Here is a 17,657-nt window from a genome sequence, read left to right on the forward strand (position 1 = left end):
GGCATTATTAGCAATAAGGGGGATTATGAACAGTTTCTTGTAGAAGGGGGAGAATGTTTTAGTTGGGAGAAAACAAGAGAAACCAAGAGGTGCAGATAAAGAAGGAGAGAATTTCAAGTATGAGAAACATTCAGTGAAGATGTACATATGAGAGATGGAGAGTTCTAGGTACAGAAAGGAATCCAGTGTCATTGGATAACAAAGCATGCTGGGGTTGAGTGAGGAGGCAGATTAAAGTATAAAAAGAGTGAAAAGACATAAGAGGACCAGATTATGTAAGGCTTTGGATGTTAAACAGATGATTTTATATTTGATCCTGGAGGTCAATTGTTTATTGAAAAGAAGAGTAAAATATTTAAATCTTCTTTTGAAAACAATCAACATCATCTGAGTAGAGGATGAACTGGAGAACTGAGTTATTTGAGAGAGAAAAAGCAACCAGCAGGCTATTGCAACAAGATCAATGGAAAAGTTTAGACAAGAAAATGTAGGAAATAACTGTCAGGAATCAGGTTTAGACCAACATCTTATATATTTTCCACAATAAATTCAAAGTAGAAATAGCTATTCTGCAATAGATAAATGGTAAAATAACATGAAAAAAAAATTTTTCTTTAAAAATAAATCTAACCTCATAAAATTAAGTCAAACCTTAATTTTTCTCTTTGCAACTTTAGCCCACTGTTCCTAGATCTATATTTTTGAATAAACCAGAATAAAACTAACTGCTCCTTCATATGATATTCCCTCAAGTATATAGGAAGAGAGGCCTTTAATTTCCTCTGACTTCTCCTTAGTTCTGTTAAACTAATTCCTTCAACTGATTACTGTTCTCCAAGTAGTGTATTAATTAGAATTTTGTACCGTGCACTTTATCCCCCAGAAGTCCTTCAGTATTTCCCAGAATTTCTTTTAATCTCTACACCACATTTTGTGTACATGTGTCATTATGTTGTTTGTATATAGTTTTGGGGTCTCCTCCCTCACTCTCTCTTCCATGTGGGTGTCTTGAGTGAGCTCCCTCTGGACCCTAGCCTTTTAGTTTAATTCCCTTTTGCTTCAAGTTTAATTTTAACAAATCTTATTAAATATAATACTTAGAGTATTAGATATTAATTTTAAAATCTACAGTAGCATGATCTCAAGTTTATTGATTCTCTGGGCCATATTCCTTTAGATATTCATCAATTAGTCTGTCTAATCAGTAATGTTTAAAATCAATCCCAACATCTTAAATATTTTGAATTAATTCTATTCCAATTTCTTCTCTAAGTCCCACTCCAAACTGGCTCTTTTACCCTTTTAATTCAATAATAGATACCTACAGTTTGAACTAATTCCAGCCTCTTCATTAAACACAGGCACATCCCCCTTCCCTGTTTAGTGAAGCCTCTTCTTTCTATTTCTACTGAAGTAGTAGACACATACGTATATTAACATTTTCCTTAGACACAGCTTACATGATAATGTGGTACAGGAGGTTCTCTTATTTCTCTCCATCTTTCTATCTCCACTCTGTTTAAATTCCTTTCTCTTAGGTTGCCACAGTTTCAAGCAATTTTCATTTGTTTCTATCCTCTTCATGTTATTCTTTTTCCTTTTCTTCTTTCAATTCTTTTCCTGATCTGTGTGATTCTCTGCTCACTGGGTCAATAGAGAAGACTTTCAGAGAAGAGGATGAATGTGTGCAAGGCTGATTGCTTATGCTAATGTCTTTTAGGGCTTGTCAACATTTCAACATTTTTTGAAGACATGAGAAAATGTAGATAGAACCAGAACCTCTGCTCTTACTGCTACTTCAAGCTTTCAGACTCTAAGCTTTTTTGAAACAACTTTGAAACCATAAACACTTTTCTTTCATGCCCCTTTCCTTTTATATGTCTATTCAACCAAAATAATTTGCTAGTTGCCAAGGGTATGTTTGTGTTGTGGTTAGAAGTTATTGAAAGTATTTGAGTAAAAGAGATAGAAAAGTGCTGACAATTGCTCTTCTTTCTACTATAAAACTGTACTGTAATTGAAAAAAATCTTTTTAAGACATTTGAATATATTTCTAAATGTTTCAAATCCTTTTCAAGCAATGAACAACTTTTCTTTTAAAGTCATTTTCAATTTTAAATAGCTTAGTTGTGTTTCCAAAATTGGATTGGAAGATGCCATATAAAAATATGCTGATAAAACTGCTTCCTCTCTCTACAGCCTGCCAAAAATCTAAGCTAGAGAAAGCCATGTGATCTGAGAACATTTTAAAAATGTAATTCTGTCAAGTAAATCATGGGCTATCTTTTTTCCCTCTAGAGAAGCATAATGAACAGGTGGGAGAAGGTTTTCTTTACTTACATGTTTCCACTGACTTCTCTTATATCAGGAAGCCTCTAGAACATCAGCAATCATCTTATGCAACACCTACCATAACAGGAGTTCATTCTACTACATTGCTGACAGCTGATCATTCATCATATATCAGAAAGAGAAATTATATAGAGGAGAATAGAAATTAGCCCCGAAGCAGAAATTGTATGGGAGGAATTTGGAGAGCCCATCTATGTGAATTATGCACAAGATGAAAGCAGTAGATTGACATTGATTTACATGCAATAAATGTGGGTCTGTATATATGTGCATACACACAAATCATAAATGATGTTCAGACTGCAACTGACAGACATAGACTGCCCTCTGTTTACTCCTGTCTCCAATGCTGCAATTCATAGTTATGTTTCATGTTGCTTTTTGTTTATGGAACTCTGATAAACTGCCATTTCCTCCCTTTTTTGAGGTGCATGGGGGAAGAAATGTAGGGCAGAAAAGATTTTTGAATTTATTGAAATTCATCTAACAACTTGTACTAGTTTCAAAAAATGAGGTTCACTCCAAAAGGCTGGGTTTTTTTTCTTTTTACTCACTGATAGATCAGCTTAGATTAGTATTTTTCAAAATGTGACCAGGCAGCAATTTCTGGTATCACTTGATGGCTTCAATTACTCTTTTCATGGCTTTCAGTTTCCCTGTCTCAGCTTGTATCATGTTTCTACTTTTAACAACTACCTATTCACATCCTTTTACCACTCATCTATCGAGGAGTGACTGATGTATTTATATATTTGCATAAATTTTCTATATATCTTGGATATGAAACTTTCATTAGAGAAACTTACTACAAATATTTTCTCAGTTAATTGTTTCCCTTCTCATTTTAATGATTCATTTTATTTCTTTACAAGTTTTTCAAGTTCATATGTCCAATTTATCTCCTATAAAGGACAGAATAAATATTTATTGCGTCTACTATATATGCCAGGCATTATTCTAAGTGTTTTCCAAATATTACCTCAGTTGAGCCTTACAACAACCCTGTGATATACATCCATTTTAAAGTCAAGGAGACTGAGGCAGACAGACAATGGGATGTGTGCAAGGTCACAAGGCTAGGAAATATCTGAAACTGATTTAAAATTCACAACTTTCTGACTATAGACCCAGAACTTTTCCCATTACACCATCTAATTGCCTCTTGTGATGTCCTTTATTCCTTCTTTTTTTCAATAATTTTTCTTTTCTTCATTGTTTCCAAGACAATGAAGACAGTGTTCCTCTTTAGTATGTACTTGATTCCACAACTTAGGAAAGACATTGACAAGTTCCATGGGAGGGTCATTAGATAGACAATGGCTAGTTGAACGAACTAGAGATATTTAACCTGGAGAAAACAGGGGCCCCAATAGTTGTCAGCAAGTTTTGGAGTCATGTGAAAAAGACATGAGGTTTGTTTCATTATTTCTCAAAAGTGAGAAAGAAAAATGGTTTGAAGTTGCAGAGACAGGTTTTTTGCTTGATATGGGGGGGAAAAGCAACTTCCTAACAATCAGGTCTACATAAAATAGAATGGTTTGCTTGGTTTCCTGTAATTTCAAACAGAGACCACGTACATAGCCATTTGTCAGAGATGGAAATATTGTACAAATGGTTTCTGTTCAGTTATAAGTTTGAGTTTTACCTTTGAGATGTCTTCTGATTTTCCTGTGTAGAAAACACATGTGAATATGTAATAATAAAGCTGCACAACTAACTAGATGTTTGCCTGTTCACTCAACTGAATTTCAATAATGTCAGAGAACACCTGGAGAAGAAATTGCTTAAAGGCTTGGTTTCTCATTGACAGTCTTTCATTTTTCCTTTAATCAGAGCTCAGGAGCCTAGAAACTAGAGATGAGAGCTACATTACTTCAATCAATGAAAAAAAAAAGTAAACCTATAAGAGAAATTTTGGGTCACCTAAGTGCCATAATGGTTAGAGCACCAGTCCTGGAGTCAAGAAGACTTGAGTTCATGCAGGAGTAGAAACACAGAAGAAAAACAACCGCTTGAACACATGAGTTGATGCGGACATGGTTGGGGATGTAACCCGAAACAACCACACCAAAGCAACTATCAATAATATGTAAATAAGTCTTGATTGATCACACATATTAAAACCAGTGGAAATGTGCATTGGATATGGAGGAGGTGAAGGGGAAAGTAAAAACAAGAATCATGTAACCATGGAAAATTTTTTCTAAAAAAATAAAATATTTAAATCTAAAAAAAAAAAAAGACTTGAGTTCAAATTTGGCCTCAGACACTTCCTATCTGTGGTACTCTGGGCAAGTCACTTAACCCTATTTATCTGACCTTCTGCCTTAGAGTTGTTACTTAAGATAGAAAGTAAGGGTTAAAAAAGGAGAGAAATCTCACAGAGGCACACACACACACACACACACACACACACACACACACAAATTAGAATTTTAAATTCTACCTTGAACTCTAAATTGGATTAACTCAACCTGTTCTCTATTTGTGTCATTCTTCCAAGAAGAAAAAATCCATTATGAACCTACCTAAGTCTTGCCATTCTATTTTATTTTCTTCAGAACAAGTAGCATGCAAGAGCATCTTCCTCTCCAACTCTAAACTCTATTGTCCTCTTCCCCAAGACATGATTCAAGTTGGATTAGTCAATCATCTAACCGATTTCCCTATGTTATTTGAAACCACTTTATTGTCCACAAATTCCCTTATGTTCTTCATTCATTTTTTCTTCAAATTCCTAGTTTGAAATGAAATCTAATTCTTGTTTAAGCATATTATATCATTTGCAATTCTCCATTCTACGTTATTCCTCCCACTAAGTCATATAATTTTCCACCTTAGGTCCCATCACTAGAAAGAATCATCATTATTTTACTACTTTGTTTCAAAGACTCTACTATAATTGTCATGATTTTACTAAATTTTGCTTATTTGACTTTCTTCCAAAAGTTGCTAGACCTGTATGTTACATTCCTGATTTCATTAATGTCATTAGAATTTTTGTAATCTTTCTTTATACCACATCTTTTGTTTCAGTATTTATATGGAATACTGGTTGGTAAGTTTGGTCATACAGCTCTTGAATGTCAATGGAGATCTTACGTGTTCTTGGAATTTCATTAACTCTGACATCCAAACCTTTTAAATTCCCAAATCCAAATATAGCCTTTTCTATCTCTATTTCTCCCACTTAATCAGGCATACCAAACCTAATATTCACTCTTTTCCAATCCAATTTTCACATGGCTTTAAAAATATAAATGGGACAGATAGGATTATGTCAAAATTTCAGCAGTAACTTTGTGCCTCTATGTAAATAATAAACTTCTAAACCTGTCATTTAAGGTCTCCAGAAGCTGACATCACTTTTTCTAAACATTGGTCCTACTTATGCATTCTACAGCCTAGTTAAACTGGCTTACTTTTCCCTCACAAAGTGGTACCTGAACAAGAATCCCTTTTATAACATACCTGACATGCTTGAATGAGTAACAGAATAAGTGAAAAAGCATTTGTTGAGTGCTATGTGTTAAAGGCTGTAGATTATTTTTTAAAAGCAAAGACAACAGCTGACCTCAAAGAGTTTTCCCTCTTCCTCCCTCTAATGAGGAAGTCAACATAACTAAAGTGGAGAGGTAGGAAAACTTGTCTAGTAACATAGGGATGATGAGTCACTTTAGGATTTTAGATTGATACACCTCTCTTTCATCTAAGAACAATGGCAGATATTTGATCACAGTTCATAGTTCCAGAATGGGGGCATGGGAAGAGGATTAAAGGGGAATTCTTTATTTTACAACACAATCTATTCCATTTTTGCATAATTCTACCTGTAATGAAGTTTTTCCTTACATCAAGTCCATATTTTTTTAAACACTTTCAGATCTACTGCCTTAAAATCTCCAGTGTATGTCATGATTTTGGTATTTCTTTTGCTTCCTATGTTGTATTTTAAATTGATTAATGGGGGCAGCTGGGTAGCTCAGTGGAGTGAGAGTCAGGCCTAGAGACAGGAGGTCCTAGGTTCAAACCCGGCCTCAGCCACTTCCCAGCTGTGTGACCCTGGGCAAGTCACTTGACCCCCATTGCCCACCCTTACCAATCTTCCACCTATGAGACAATACACCGAAGTACAAGGGTTTAAAAAAATTGATTAATTTCTTCTTGCCAATGCTCCTATAATTTATTTTTAAAAATTAATTTACTTCTTTTGCTTAAAGGGAATAGTTGACAGATAGTTAACCCTGGAGATGGGAATACTTGAATTCAAATTTGACCATAGACAATAGCTTTTTGTCCCTGGACAAGACAATTTAACTGCTGTCTGCTTCAGTTTCTTCAACTGAAAAATAGGAATGATAGGGCACTTTCCTTGGAGACTTGTTATGATGATAAAATGAGATATTGGTAAAATCTTTAATACAGTGCCTGGCACATAGTAGATGCTTGATAAATGTACCGTTTTCCCCTCCCTTCCTTCTTCTATCTTCTCCTTACTCCATTCATAAAAAGAAAAACTAAAACAAAGCTCTTGTTATAATGTCTATAATCTCAAACTCAGCAAATAATCCAACCTTGTTAGGGAAATGCAGAATAAAATTTTTCCTTGTTGACTTTTCCATTTTCTAAAGGATCAAATTATCATTAAATAAATCAAGAAATTATTAGCTTTTCTTTCAGTAAAGCAAAAATGTCAGTACTGTATGAATAACTGAAATCATAACTACTATTTTTTGTTTGTGTGCCAAATGTATGATTTATTTTCTAAAGAATATTATTTTTCTTTCTGTCTCTGTTGATCCTTACCCAAATATTATTTACCACGCTTCCTGTTTCTGATTCCTGGATTTATTCACTGGAGAATAGATTATTTCTCTACAATGATATTCTCTTCTCACCTACATTTACTATGCTTTTCATTTTTCTTTTTGAATAACGTATAGCCTTCCATGGCCATATTTCAATGTGGCTGTCATTTCACTAATCCACATTTGTCCTCTTGCTTTAGGTTCTATTGTGTCTTATTTTTTTCCCTCACTTTGTTTATATCATCCTAGATCTCTAAGACTATGGGATTTATTATTGTCTCCTATCTTGGACTTTGTCTCCAGTGAATTGAGTATATCTATCATTATTTTTATTCCTCTATTTTAGGTACTATGTATTTTATCTAAATTTTTAGATGTAAGAGGATGGAGACAATATGGCAGATTAGAGGCAACAACCTGGCTGCAATCTCTCAACATTCCCTTCTAATCAAGTTTAAAATAATGCTTTAAACTAAATTTTGGAGCTGCTCAGCCAACGAAATGTCGAAGTTAGAAATTCAGTGTGGGAGGTCTATGCCCCGGGGAGAGAGGCCTGTCTGGAGAACATGCATATGGTAGTAGCATCAGTTGCAACAACTTTGGGAGTTCTCAGTCCAGAGATGGAAAAGGAATCATACAATGGGTCTTTAAGTGTTGCTGGAAGTGGATACATGTGGTACTTATTAGTAACTGTTAACCACATGAAGTTCTGAATTCCACTACCAGAATGGAGAGTACCATCGGTGGTCAATTATAAGGGAGCAAGGATGCTAGTCTCATTTCCAAGGCAAAAAGAAGCTACTTGTGAGTAAGAGAATAGGGTATCTGGGCATAGTTCAAAAACCAAGAGGAGTACCAATACTTATAGCTGCTAGGGATCAAGGGACTTACTAGGAAAAGACTACAGTAAGACCACATCATTGACTACACCTCTCAGCATATCAACAACTTAGAGGCACCAAAAACTTGTAGATCTTCCAAGCTATCTTAAAATTATGTGAATTATATGTGTGCTAATATGTACATCTTTGGCTTTTGAGTTCTCTTTGTATTTGTTTTAGTTTGATACTTTTTTTCTCTTGATTTTGTGACTGTTTATTAAATGTAATCAAATTATGCATTATTCTTATTTTCTTTTCATCTCTTCATGTTTACCTTATTTTCTTTGTATTTCCAATATTTGTCATATCCAAATAGCCTAATCTATTGTCATTTCCTTCAACCATTATGTTTGTATTATTTCCAATTATTTTGTCATTACAAAGCTTCCATGAATATTTTCATACATACATAGCTTTTTGCCCTCTTAATAATGCCTCAAGGGTCTAATCCTAATAATGAGAACCCTAGGTTAATGAAGAGGAGCCATTTTACAACTCTTTATGTATTTCTGTATTTTGTTTTCTAAAAAATATTCACAGCTATTCTTTCAGTGCAATGTTAGGCCTGTTTCTCCATTTTCCTATTGATGTTTTATTTGATGAATTTAATTAATCTGCCTCTCAGAATTACATGCATTAGCTGGACAATATGTACCTATATTGGACTTTAGGCAGTAGACACAATCTTTTGTTAGGACCATATTATTTCCAAAACCAAATCTTTCCAGATTGGCCAAGCCTAGGGAACTTTCATTTGAATGACACAAACTGTCAGGAGTGTTTGATTGCCTTCATAGTATAATTATAAAAAGTGAGACTTCTGTAGAATATTTATGCTCTCTGAACCATTGTCATCTCACCAAAACCACATTTAGATAAGTTCATGTTTAGATCTAATGGTATCTCAGATGCATGCCCTCAATTTAAAGAGTTTCAGAGAAAACAAAAAGATAGAGGGTGATTCACTCTGCTAGAGGATCCAATACTAAGCTGTTCCACATAATTGCTTCAATTTTATCTTCATTGCTTCAATTTTATCTTCATTGGTGGCATATTCATTCTTTTCATCTTTAGTACTAGTGATTTGGTTTTCATCTCTCTCTCTCTCTTTAAAAATCAGGTTAACCAATGGTTTATCAGTTTTGTTGATTTTTTCATGAAAGCATCTCCTAGGAATGTTTATTAATTCAATGATTTTCTTGTATTTAGATTTATTGATTTCATCTTTAGTCTTTAGGATTTTAATTTGGTGTTTAGTTGGAGATTTTTTTCTTTTCAGGGTTTTTAAAACTGCATTGCCAATTCATTGATCTTTTCTTCAATTTTATTAATATAAACATCTAGAGATATAAATTCACCTCTAATTACTGCTTTTGCTTTATCCCCATAAGTTGTGGTATGTTGTCTCATTATTGCAACTTTTTAAAATGATATTATTGTTTCAACAATTTGTTCCTTAACTCATTCATTCTTTAAGATTAAGTTAGTCTAAAATTGATTTTCATTTTTTTGTTTCAGTGGCACATTATTATATATGATTTTTATTGTGTTATAATCTGAAAAGGGTACATTTTGTATTTCTGCTCTTCTACATAATATTTTCATATCCTAATACATGGTCAATTTTTGTAAAGGTGCCATATATTGCTGAGAAAAATGCAAAGGAAGAACTTTAATATAAAAGCCAACTCTGTTGGTAGGGAAAATAAAGATATAAACTCAAAAGAAGACAATAATGTGAAAACAGATATAAGGAATGCCTTAAAGAAAATTAATGATTAGACCAAATCCCAAGAGTGCTAGAAGAACATTAGAAAAAGAAATAACAGTCATGTAAGAAAATTATTGAAAAAAAGAATTAATATCTTGGTTAGAAAAGCACAAAAATACTGAAGGAAATAAGTATGGTAGGCTAAATAGAAAAATAAATACAAAAAAGTTCATTGAAGAAAATAACTCCTTAAAATTAGAATTGGGGAAGTAGAAGCTAATGTCTTCATGACACATCAAGAAACAATAAAATGAGATTAAAAAGGTGGAATAAATAAAAGAGACCAAAATATATAAGTAGAGAAAAAATTGAAATGGAAAATGCATGAGATAATTTAATAATTGGTGGATTATTGGAAAACCATGAGAAAAAAGCCTAGACATTATATATTTTAGATGTAGAGAGTAAAATAGAAATTGAAAAAATCCACCAGTCACCTCTTGAAAAAAGAGAAGTGCATAAAGAATAAGGAAAACATGAGGTTTATAGATAATAATGCTTGAATTTTACATTCATTGGAATTGACTCAAAGAGGGAAGACTATATATACACACACATTCAGTTCCATATAGAAATCTAACAGACCTGATAAAGAAATAAGAAGTGAAAATGATTAAAAAAGTGAAAGAGGGATAATATAAGGGAAAATTAATTAAAGAAGGCAGTGGACAAAGGGAAATTAAACTTTTGAAAAGTGATAAGATAAAAAAAATAGAAGAAAATGGGATTGAGGGAAAAACACAAATAGTAATCATAACTGCCAATGTGAATAGGATCATTTAACCCAGAAAAACAGAAGGGGATAGCAGAATGTTTTAGAAACAAGAATCCAACAATACATTGTTTAAAAAATATATAAAATATGAAGATATATACAGTTTTTAAAAGGGGTAGAGTTGAATGTAATAAGCTTCAGCTGAACTAAAAAATAGCAAGGGTAAACAATCATGATCTCAGACAAAACTGGAGCAAAAACAGACCTAATTAAAAGAGATAATAAGGGAAACTACATTTTGGGAAAAGGTACCATAGACAATGAAGTGATATAAAGAATTTTTGTTTCAGTAAGATTCTTAGATGAAGGCCTTATTTCTCAAATATACATTGAATACAGAATTGAGTCAAATTTATGAAAATATGAGCAACTCTCCAGTGAAAAGACAATTTTCAGAAGAAGAAATCAAAGTTGTCAATAGTTACATGGAAAAATGTTCTAAACAACTTTGAGGCACCATCTCATACCTATCAAAAATAACAAATGCTTTAGGGGATCAGACACATTATGTATGCTAATGAGCTCTTGGTGAAGTGTTAAACAGAGCTCTTTGTGTGTTAAATATAAAATATACTTTTATTTATTTGTTATATTTACTTAACATTATATTTCATTGAAATATTTCCTGATTACATGTAAAAATACTTTAAAATTTTGAGTTCCAAATTATCTTTCTCCTTCCCACTCTAATGACCTCAAATGCGTTACATCAAAGCAATTTGATATTGACTTTTAAATTTGAACCCATGCAAAGTGTATTTCCATATTATCTAGATAGCAAAAGAAAAAAAAACAAAAGAATCCTAAGAAAATAATGCTAATAAAAAAGTATGATTCAGTCTGCATTCATAGTTCTCTATCTGGAGTTGGATAGCTTTTTTCATCATGAGTCCTTTGGAATTGTCTTTGATAATTGTCTTGATTAGAACAGCCAAGTCTTTCACAATTGATTATCTCTACAACACTACTATTAGTGTGCACAACATTCTTCTGATGCTCCTCACTTCATTTTGCATGAGTTCAAATAAGTCTTCCCAGGTATTTCTGAAACCATCCTTATTATTTCTTATTGCACAAGATTATCCCATCATAATCATGTGCCACAACTTGTTCAGCTATTCCCAGTTGATAGATACCCTCACGGATTTCCAAATCTTTGCCACCCCAAAATTGCCCCTATAAAGTTTTTTTATATAAATAGATGCTTTCCCCCCTTTCTTTCTGTATATTTTGAGGAATGGTATAGATTCATTTTAATAAATAGCTAATCCTTTCTCTAGAGATAAAACTACTTCTTGCAAAGACTGTCGAGAACATGGGGGTGGAATTATTGGAATGCCTTCCTTTTTTATGATATGGTGGAATTGCCATTATTATAGTTATGACGAATATGTTTTCAACTAGAACAAAGGAATAGTTAGATGACTTGGTAGCAATCTCAAATCCCTGGATAGAAGTGATGAGGGGGCCTCATCAATTCTTTGCTTAAGAGAGAAGCCCTTTAGCAGAGATCTATAAAGTAGTAAGCATTTGGAATCATTTTCCTTTTGGAGATAGTAGGGAGGAGGAGTTTTGAGTAGTGAACCTTCAGGGGAACTTAAGAAGGACATATTACAGAGCGAATCTCTATATTCAGTTATCCTCTGTGGCAGATTCATGTAGGACAAGTTCATACCAAAGACTTTTGCTTTTAGTGCTATTTTACTACAAATGACCCTGTCACATGATAGGATTCATGATTTGAATTAATTAAAATTTATTAGAATGTTAATTCCCTTTATATTTTTATCCCAATGCTTAGCAAAATGTTTTGTACATAAACTGTTAATAAATGTGCTTTCAGTCATTCAGATTACATATCAAGGGTACCATGATTCATATTGGGGCCCTGAGGGCCTGTTGCTGATGCTGTTCCTATTTATCATCACTCTTTAACCTTAGAAGACAAAAACTGACAGCTCCTTCTCCCATTCAATCCCTCCCATGTCATTTACTGACCTTTTAAAGAGACTTTTATCTCTCAAATATTTGGATACTGGCTATACTTCAAAGCTCAGCTCCAGGCCTCACCACTTTACCTTATTAAATGTATTATTCTATCTTGATATCTCTTTAGTCTGACATAATTTCTTTGTCAATGTTCTGAAACTCAGATTCTATATTCACGTTGTTACCTATTCACAATACATATATTTATAATATAGAGCTCCCAATTTCTGCTCAGATACATTTGTTAACCTCATTATATTAACATATAAAAATGGCTCTCTAATATGTACCACAATTAATTTAATGTTGTGGAAAGAACTCTAGATTTGCAACCAATAGACCCAGATTTTAGTCCCATATACTTCATTGATTATCTTTGAACTTTGGCAAATTATTTAAATATTCAGTGATTGACTTAAAATAAAATAAGAGAGTTGATGGTCTCCCAAATTGCTCTGACTATTAATTTCTATGTGTCTATGTCTCAGGTTTGAGATATTAGCCAAAAACACATTTGGAAGTGGATCATAATTTGTCATGTATTATTCTTTCATATGTCTTTTTTGTGATGTAAAGTCAGGAGAATTCTCATACTTTTCTATTCTATGGTACATATAATACTTGACATACAATAAAGCATACATAGTAATCCATACAGTATTTGTCTAATTGTATTAGTTTTTTTTTTAATCACTGGGCCATACTCTTTGGTATTCAGTCACACTAGCCAAGTGCTAGGAGACCCCTTAGTTGTTTTGCATTTCATTCAATATAGCCAATATCACCAATTTCTCTGGTTCTCTGAGAAGTTGTCATCTCTAATCACTAATTAATAATTTTGTGGATGGTACCATTTCCTCATTAGCCTAGGGATGTGGTATATGATTTTATCTGTCCCTTTCCTTTTGCTATTGTATTTCAATGGACAAGTATAGTAAAATGAAGTAAAATACAGAAACATGACTTAATAGCGTAATTCTTTAATAATAACCATAACAAAGAATAAATAATAACAAATAATAAATAAATCTTAAAATAAGTACTGCTCCTCAGATTTTTCTAGATCTTGGACTTAAAATTCAAAGTTCCTTTTTTTCTATATGCAATGCTAAATTAAAATATAAAATATGAAAAGATAAGGTTTGGTGTGTATTGTGTTCATACATCATATTCTCTTGAAATACAGGGAAAAGGGGAAAAGGGTGAGCTCTTCCCGTAAGCCAAATGGCAAGGTACTGGAATTTCTGACTTGATACTACCCTGGTTCCTATTCCTGCAGTCTCCCAAACTCTTAATTCCAAATATATTAAATACAAAGGGTTTAGGTTTTTCTATACATTATTTCCACTACTAATAAATATCAAAGGTGAGTATTTCTATAAGATACAAGTAATGCAGTTTTCTCAGACCTGTTCTTTGATTAGGGAGAAATCACACAGATCCTATACAACCATTATCTCAGATTACCTTCTCAATGCTTCCTTTCTGAATCTGCAGGCTATTCAAGTCATAGGTCATTTTTGTTCCTTAGATGTTGGATTCTAGACTCTTCAGCTCTCCACATTTCTTCTTAGCAACCAAAAACTCTGTAGTTATGCCCATTTTTCTTCATTCAGACCATGGTTCCATGCTTTGTTAAACATTCTTTTCCAGCAGTTTTTTTAGTGTAAAGGCAGAGAAGTAATGAAAAGTATGAATTCATCTCCTTACTAAAACTTGAGGAATAGTTTTTCTTTTACAAAAGAGAGATTTAAAGAATCCAAAACTTGTTTATGCTCATTTAAAGGTAAAAATACCACTAGGATTTTTGAACACATTTGGCCAGAGTGAATTTTGATGAATATTATTTAATTATATCAGAGACAAAGAGAAAGTAGCCCACACTGCTAAAAAAAATCTAAGAATTATATTGAATATTTTTGTCTGATTTGGCCTTGAATATTTTCAGAGGTACAGTCATTCAGAATCATAACTCTCTAGACATTTACAATTAAAATAATTATCTAACCAACCAAAGGCCAACAATTCAGTAGAACATAAAAGAATATATTTCTACCACATGCTTCACAAGTAAAACATGTGGTACATATCAGAATCCTATCTTTCCAACCATAAACCTGCCATATGTAGAAAACCTACCCCAATTCATAAACTCAGGCCCACAAATGATAACTATAAACATCTGTTATGAAACATGATATTTTATTTTCCATTTGAAAAGCAAGACTATGATAGCCTAAGATATGCTTGCATAATTGTTTTTCAGAGTAACAGCAATGATACATCATAAAACCAAATTTACCACTTTCAGAAGTTGATAATGGTAAAAAGAAAAGCAGGTTTCCTAAGCATTTGTAGCTCAAGTCAATATGTCACATTGGCAAACTAATTTACAGAACAGAAATAGAATGCCTTTTATTTAACTCAATGAATAGGAGATGGGAAAGCAATAACAGTTATATGTTATTGTTTGGGGTTTTAATGGCATGTCTAAGCATTATGTATCAACTTCCCAGATGCATTATGGAGAAGAGAACCTGAAGAATTAATTCTAGGGCACAGTTCATTTGCTGGTTATTTTAAAAGAGAATTGGGTTGCTGCAGTGAGTAGGACCTTATTAAGATTTTTTTTCTTTGTTCAATTAATGAGAAAGATCATCAGAATTCTAGGCCTTCACTACTCTACTGATTCCTCTTCAAACTATCCCAGTAGACCACTACAAAGTTTCTGTGAACTCCTTGTCTGGCTTTCAAAGTCTGTTAATAAGAATGTATATTTTACCCAACGTGATTTCTCAGATCTAAGTAACACGTGACTTCTTTATTCCACATGCCACCTGACAACGTAGCAATATTATTGGATAGTACATTCTATATTATCAGTCAAGAAACAAATAAAAAATATATGCCTGTTTCCAAGGAGCATATGTTGCCATGAGATTTATTTCTATCTGGAATTATAATGTGACTAAGATAAAGAATTTTTCTTTTGGAGTTTCCACCACTCTATGGCTCTCTCTATCAGAGTAGATGTGGTCAAGACTGGGAGATGAAATTTAAAGAGATATATTTTTCTTGTTCTTGTTCTTCTCTTCTCCTAATGTTGTATTTCCTTTTTCCCCTCTAACTTTATGACATTTTACTGCCCAGCCTTATTATGTAATAGGGTTTATGATCATTTCTTTCTTGAAGAGTGCTTTCATCCCTCAAAACCATGCTCTCCTAATTCTTCTACCTCTCTAATCACTTCCAGTTCCTTTGATGATTCTGTTTCTTAGTTTCATTCCCTAAATAGAGAAGTCCCCCAACTTGTGCCTTTATTTGCACATTGAGCTTGAATCAAAGAGTAACTCAATTGAGATGCAGGAAAACCGTACCCTTGTTTACATGGCATATCTACTTGCAAATATATGTAGTGACATGGAAAATCATTGATAAGATTTATCTCAAACTGCTTATTTGATTTGGGCATTTTCATAACTATCTTTATACTCTTTTGGGAAGAGTGTCCATCCAAGGACATATGTGTAAATGGTTACAGACTGGTTTCATGACACTTCTATAGTGAACAAGTCCTACTGATTTTCCTTTTAAAAATTCCTCATATGGAATTCCATGTGAATTGGAAAGACCTCCAGGAATTGATGCAGAGCGAAAGGAGAAGAGCCAGAAGAACATTGTGCACAGAGACTATTATACTATGGTAAAATCGAATGTAATGGACTTCTGTACTAGCAGCAATACAATGACCCAGGACAATTCTGAGGGACTCATGGTAAAGAAAGATACCCACATTCAGAGGAAGAACTGTGGGAACAGAAACTCAGAAGAAAAACAACTGCTTGATCACATGGGTCAATGGGGTCATGTTTGGGAATGTAGACTCTAAATGACCACCAGGGTCTTGATTGATGACACATGTTAAAACCAGTAGAAATGTCCATTGGCTATGGGGGAGGAGGGATGAAGGGGGTGAAGGAGAGTGAAGGGGGGAAGTAAGAACATGAATCATGTAACTATGGAAATTTTTTCTAAAAATTAAATGAATAAATAAATAAATAAACCATGTTATGTTACCTAAAAATAATAAAAAATAAATATTCCTCATATGCACCTCCTTCTTTTCATTGTGATGGCATCTACTCATGTTTTAGTTTTTAACTTATACTTGACTTTGCCAGATTCCTAGCTCTTTTCTCTGTCCCTTCTCCCTTGCTTATTTCTTGCACATTACTATAATGTGACTTTCTACTCCTGAAGACAAAAGTTATTAATGACTCCTTAATTCCTACCTGCTTAAGGTGAAAAACCCTATGTCACTTTCCAGGCTTGATTTAATAGGAATCCATATTTCCTTTCAGTCTTTTTCTCACCATTAAGTAGTAATTCATGACAATTCTGTTTTTCATAAACCACAAAAACATATAAACTGACTTATTTGTTAATTTTCAAAAGCCCATACTACTCATGATGAAATATCAACTACAACAGAGTAAGAATTAGGGGAGAAGTAAGTGATTATAATGTTAAAGATTAATCTTAGCTATGTACTTTATCTGGACAATTATGAAACAGAGATCCAGTGAGATTTTGATTCTCCCATCATCACACCTATAAGATGCAGATCTGGGATTCTGACCAAAGTCTCCTGATTCCAAATCTGGCACTATTTACAATGCATCAAGTTTCTTGCAGAGGATTAAATAGAAATAAATGAGTGGAAGAGAGAAGTATCAGATAATTAAATCTCAGAAATATACTCAAAATATGGAGTAATTAACATGTGTATCAATAAGGAATTAATATTTATAGGTGTGATTTATATAAAGCTTTAAGATTTATAAAGCACTGTATAAATTCACTGTATCCTAATAATAATCCTGGGAGATAGGTATCATTTGGAGATAAGGAAATTAAGGGAAACAGAGGTTAAGTGAAGACATACTCAGTGTTACACAGCTGTTAACTGTCTGATTATGGATGTGAACTCAGGTCTTCCTGTTTCCAGATTCAGTGTTCTATCCACTGGCCAGGTAAATTGTTTTTTACACCATCTTTTCAGAACTGGTAGGCAGAATCTT

Source organism: Gracilinanus agilis, chromosome 1, assembly GCF_016433145.1.
Source record: "Gracilinanus agilis isolate LMUSP501 chromosome 1, AgileGrace, whole genome shotgun sequence".
NCBI lineage: Eukaryota > Metazoa > Chordata > Mammalia > Didelphimorphia > Didelphidae > Gracilinanus > Gracilinanus agilis.